The 6,195-nt window shown below is 41.7% G+C and overlaps 1 pseudogene; it reads right to left on the bottom strand.

Annotated features, from left to right (window-relative positions):
* Positions 1 to 1,464: 1,464 nt before the first annotated feature.
* On the bottom strand, positions 1,465 to 2,125 carry LOC137227053 (anaphase-promoting complex subunit 16 pseudogene; annotated as a pseudogene).
* Between the last annotated feature and the right edge of the window lie 4,070 nt (positions 2,126 to 6,195).

The following is a 6,195-nucleotide window of genomic DNA, read 5'->3' as shown; positions in this document are numbered from 1 at the left end:
CTTTATTATTACAAGTTTCCAAAAAAAAAAAGAAAAAGAAAAGAATTATATATATATGAATTATATATATCATTGCCTTGATTCAACAATCATTGCCATATTTTCTTTATGAGACTATCTTTTAAATTTCTTTACCACTTCAAAGTAAGTTGCAGACATCATAATCTCTCTTCCTAAATACTTCATACACACCTCCTAAGAACACTTCCTACACAACCATTATCACACCTAAGATAATTAACAAAAATTCCTTAATGCCATGTAATATCTAGTCTTGCTTTTTTATAGCTAGTGTTTTGAGCCAGTACTGAATCAGAATTCTTGTGTATATCACATTGTTGTAATTTTTAAAGTTCTATCCTCATTATTCTTTATGGTGAAAAAAAAAAAGTCCTAACAATTCTTCTTTTTTTTTTTCCTGAGGCAAAATTTGCATACAATTTAGTAAATGATTCTCCTAACTGTGCAGTGTGGACCCTGTGGTCCCATGAGGAGCAACAAAAGACACCTCTTAGCTTTGCAGGTTTTTCCTTTTCATGGTAAAAAACCTACTCAGATATTGATGATAAATTCATATACTTCTAAAAAGACAAATATCCCTGAGAGAAAGCAAATCTTCCATTTGCTTGGGAGAAATGGTTTTTAGATTCCCTTCTTATAAAAAGTAATTTGCCCTCTTTCCCCTATCCCAAATCCCTGAGGCTTTGAAAGGATAAAGAAACCAGTTTGCAGCTCTTTCAAAGGATTTATTTGCTACAGAATTGCCTGAGCCCACCAACAAAATGAACTCAGGATTTCTGTGTTTAAAAGGATTTTGCTCACTGCTTTAGTTTTACCAGAACTTCAACATTCAAAAAGCAATTCTTTTTGCCAGAATTTGGCATGCCTACAGGAGGTTAGAAAAAGATAGAATCTATAGAATTAGATGTCTAAAAATAGAAAAAAAATCCCAAACATTAAAAAATTCCTAATTTGGACAGGTCCTGAGTTGAAATCACATTCATCTGCAAAAAGAACGGTTTTAGGTCAGAAATGCTGTATTTTATAACTCCAGATCTTGACCTTGGACTTGACTGGTGAGGTTCTAGGAACTGCATGAATTGACAGGAGGGATGCCATTCCGTTGGCCAATTCTGGCATGTGTCCTGGCTTGTGACGTTTTATAAATCTCTCTTAAACCCAAACCTCCTGGTTCTGTGATGCCAATTGCCTAAATCTGATTCTCAGTACTTTTAAATTTTATTTATTTATTATTATTTTTTTTTGTGGTACGCGGGCCTCTCACTGCTGTGGCCTCTCCCGCTGCGGAGCAACAGGCTCCGGACGCGCAGGCTCAGCGGCCATGGCTCACGGGCGCAGCCGCTACCGCGGCATGTGGGATCTTCCCGGACCGGGGCACGAACCCGTGTCCCCTGCATCGGCAGGCGGACCCTCAACCACTGCGCCACCAGGGAAGCCCTGATTCTCAGTACTTTTTCAAACAAATAAACAAAAAATTTCCCTGTAAGATCACACATTTAAGTATTTGTTGCTTGTGGATAGATACAGAGAAACCAAGTATGGATGTGAATTAACAATCCAGTGATGGAGCTGTGACTCTCTGGATGGCTATGTAAGCTGTAAGAAAAGTTCCTCACTGGACCTGCACTTGCTGTGCCCCAGAGGTGACCATCCAGGCAAGGTCAACTTGAAGAGGGGGTGAACCCCAGCAGCTGCTGGATGGGTTTAAATCGCCACTATCTGCCTCCAGTTCTTCTACCAGAACAGCTAGTTTTTCCATCCGAGCAACTTACTGATCATGTTTCACCTGTTTAAGCGTAGATGCCACTTGATAGCTGAAAACGGATTCACAGAGGAATCTCTCAGAGCCACCTTCTAACATCTCTCCAGCTCCTTTGGGGTAGGTGAAAAGGGCTTTCAGTGGGGGGGCAACGTCTGAGCCACTGAAACCAGATCCAGTGGCAGAACTTCCACTGACCCCACCGGCTGAGGAGGATGATGAAGAGGCAGCCATTTCCTCTCTAGTAGATTTCTCACTTCACTCTGCGGCTTTGACAAGTTCCTCTACAGCCCCGCCCCCAAGGCCAACCGGAGTGGCTGAGTTTACTGCTACGAGGGCTGCGGCCTGCTCCCTAACAATTCTTATTTATTATTGCAGATAAAATTTAGACCTATTGGTAAAGTGCCAAAAATTACTATTGGATTTTCATTAGACTTCAGTTAAACCTATATGTTATTTTGTGTAGAAGTGATCATTTTTACTATATTTAGGTTTTCCACACAGGATTGTCTTATGTCTCATTACTTTTTTTTCAATTTAAAAAATTTTTATTGGAGTATAGTTGTATGTCTCATTATTTATTGAAATATTATTCAATGTCTTAGTAAAGTTTTATGTTTTTATAATTTAAATCTTGAATATTTAGTGTTAAGATTATCCCTACTATTTTATCATTTGCTATTATGAATGCAATTTTTTTCTCATTGTATTTTCTAAGTGATCACTGCTAATGTAAAGGAAAAGGTATTGAAACTCTTATTAGATGTCACTTATTAGTTCAAATTACTTTCAACTGATTATTTTGATTTTTATAAGTACTGTAGTAGTTTACAAGTAATGAAATTTGACTCCTCCTATCCAAACCTTAATGAAGTTTCAAGCTTTAATACAAGGGCTGTGGTTTCCAAAATAATATTAAATAAACATGTTGATTGTGGGCTTCCTTGCTTATTTCTAGATTTGTTTGATAATCATTTGTGGTGTTGACTCTTTTGACTGAACTTATATGTTTAATAGGAATGCTCCATATATATCATATTTACACATCATCTAAAGCTGTGTTCAAGGCACAAAAGAGGACTAACTTGAATCAACATTAGATGTTTTCTTCTAGGCATAAGAATGTGGCGGTCTTTACTGAGTTGGGATAGTGACAAATGAAAACTGTATGTTCCTAAGGCACTCATGTCACTTAACTCCATGGTAAAGTTTGGCTACTTTCCTTCTTCTAGATTTCGGCTACTTTCCTTCTTCTAGATTTCTAAATATGTAAGATCTCAACATAAAGTCTCTCAGTCAGGAGCTGTTTGACATCAGGCAGTTCAAATCAACCATGCAGACAGCAATTGGAACCTGTGCAGAAACTATCGGCCACAAGGAATTACTCCCCCAAATCATGGTTGTAACGAAGTTTAGGTATGCTGGCTTAACTTGCAAGAGCGTATCCATCAGTGTTCAAGGAGGAAAACAAATCACTCTGGGCCTTTCAAGCAAAGAATCAAATGTTTACGTTGGGCTTTCCTGGTGGCGCAGTGGTTAAGAATCCGCCTGCCAATGCAGGGGACAGAGGTTCCAGCCCTGGTCTGGGAAGATCCCACATGCCACAGAGCAACTAAGCCCATGTGCCACAACTACTGAGCCTGCGCTCTAGAGCCCACGAGCCACAACTACTGAGCCCAAGTGCCACAACTGTTGCAGCCCGCACACCTAGAGCCCATGCTCTGCAACAAGAGAAGCCACCGCAGTGAGAAACCTGTGCCCTGCAACGAAGAGTAGCCCCTGCTCGCCACTAGAGAAAGCCTGCATGCAGCAACAAAGACCCAACACAGCCAAAATAAATAAATAAATAAAATAAAATAAAATAGAATTTAAAAGAATCAGGTGTTTATAACACTGAAGAAGAAGAAGGAGACTTACCTGGTGGCACAGTGGTTAAGAATCTGCCTGCCAATGCAGGGGACACGGGTTCAATCCCTGGTCTGGGAAGATCCCACATGCCGCAGAGCAACTAAGCCTGTGCGCCACAACTACTGAAGCCTGCGTACCCTACAACCTGTGCGCCACAACTGCTGAGTCCATGCAGCTCAACTACTGAAGCTCCCATGCTCTAGGGCCCGCGTGCTGCGACTACTGAAGCCCACGCACCTAGAGCCCGTGCTCTGCAAAGAGAAGCCACCACAGTGAGAAGACTGTGCACTGCAATGAAGAGTAGCACCCGCTCGCCACAACTAGAGAAAGCCCACGCACAGCAATGAAGACCCAATGCAGCCAAAAATAAATAAAATTAAAAATAAAAATTAATTGACTAATATTAAAAAAATAATGAATTGACTAAAGATTTAAAAAAAAAAGGAGAGGAAGTCAGGGGAACCTGCCACTGGCTTCCAGGTTTGCACTGTTGCTCTGGTCCTACAAATCACTAAGTTGTGGCTGCCACACAGGTCAGGAAATCACAGGAACTAGCCACCAGCTGACATCGCTGCTTTGTTGCAGAGAGGCGAGTGACTAACAGTGGAATGCCTGTGTTCATTACAGCAATCCACATCTGCCTCATCCCACACACCTGCCCACTCCACCAGAGGAAGAAAGACATGGCTTCTACCTCTCTTCTGCCTTACAAATATTGCATGAGTGTATCTTGTGCTGCCTGTAAATGGCATCCAGGATCCTGTAGACAACAGGGTCTGAGAAATACAGTTCCAAGATTCCAGCATTTGTGATATAGAGAAGAGCTTAGAAGGGAGTGAGAATGCATCTTGGATTAAAAAAGAAAAGAAAAGAAAAGGGGCTTCCCTGATGGCGCAGTGGTTGAGAGTCCGCCTGCCGATGCGGGGGACGCGGGTTCGTGCTGAGGTCCGGGAAGACCCCACATGCTGCGGAGCGGCTGGGCCCGTAAGCCACGGCCGCTGAGCCTGCGCGTCCGGAACCTGTGCTTCGCAACGGGAGAGGCCACGGTGGTGAGAGGCCCGCATACCGCAAAAAAAAAGAAAAAAAAGCAGTCTATCTCTTCGGCTTCTCAGCAGCCATACAGTGCTTTCTATCTATAGTTCAGCAAACAACAACAGCAAAAATTCCTTCTAATTTTATGCAACTACCCCTTATACAAAGAAAAGCATGCCCACCTTTTCTCGGAAGGGGACAACAAAAGTCTCATCAGCCACTATACTATTTCTGAGTGATATTTCTTATTTAGTCATAATCCTCCTTTGATAATCTGTACATACTGGACTAATTTGTAACATTAACTGCCACCAAATTCTTTATATAAAATAATACGGAAAGGGGAAAGGAAAAACATAGGTTGGTAAATAAAGTATATACATAACAAAGCATGGAAAAGCATACATAGGAACTTCACCTTGTTTCTGCAACTGGTCATCAGACTATAACGTATTATAACCTCCTTCATCCACTACCTATATCCTGTTCTCTATTTCTGTGACCGTGGCTGGTCACAGTTCTCTACCAGTAGTGAGATGACCAAAATCTCCATTTCTGAAGGGTCTGAGCTCTTACTGGCCCTGTTTCTGTTGGGTTGTTATAGTTTTTTATTATATTTTAGCCACTGGACATGGAAGTACTAAGAGGTGCTTTAGAAAATACCCAGAATTCTGGGATTTCCCTCTTGGCGCAGTGGTTAAGAATCCGCCTGCCAAGGCAGGGGACACGGGTTCGAGCCCTGGTCTGGGAAGATCTCACATGCCACAGAGCAACTAAGCCCATGCACCACAACTACTGAGCCTGTGCTCTAGAGCCCGCAAGCTACAACTACTGAGCCCGCGAGCCACAGCTACTGAAGCCTGCACACCTAGAGCCTGTGCTCTGCAACAAGAGAAGCCACCGCAATGAGAAGCCCTTGCACCGCAATGAAGAGTAGCCCCCACTCACCACAACTAGAGAAAACCCGCGTGCAGCAACAAGGACCCAGCGTAGCCAAAAACAAACAAATAATAAATAAATAAATTAATTAATTAAAAAACCGAAAATACCCAGAATTCTAGATATATTCCTTATTCCTAATGTGAAGCAATAAACATATTTTCCATTTATAATTAGCATCAATTACCCCTTCTTTGCTTGTGGATTCAGTGGCATGAAGAGCCCCAAATGTCCAGGTGGCAGTCTTAACTTCTAGTTCAGTGGGATCATTGTTTTTATTTCTTGGAAAAACATTCCTTTTTTTAGAACTAAGTTATCTAAACCAACAGAGCCAATAACTCTGGAATGAGGATAATCCCATATTGTTAATCCCATATTGTTAAACCCATATTTAATTCTGTGGCCATTTTCAACATGAGCTCATTGAGCAAGCGCTGGAGTGGTTGGGGAATGATCCTGGCTCATATACAGAATCTGTTGTCTTGTCCACTTGATTATTGGAGGCCTTGTCTGCAGTTGGTGCTCTTTGGTGGATG

Source organism: Pseudorca crassidens, chromosome 7 (assembly GCF_039906515.1).
Source record: "Pseudorca crassidens isolate mPseCra1 chromosome 7, mPseCra1.hap1, whole genome shotgun sequence".
NCBI classification, from domain to species: Eukaryota; Metazoa; Chordata; class Mammalia; order Artiodactyla; family Delphinidae; genus Pseudorca; species Pseudorca crassidens.
The sequence above is the reverse complement of the archived record's forward strand: the minus strand, read 5'-3'. Positions and strand labels throughout refer to the sequence as shown.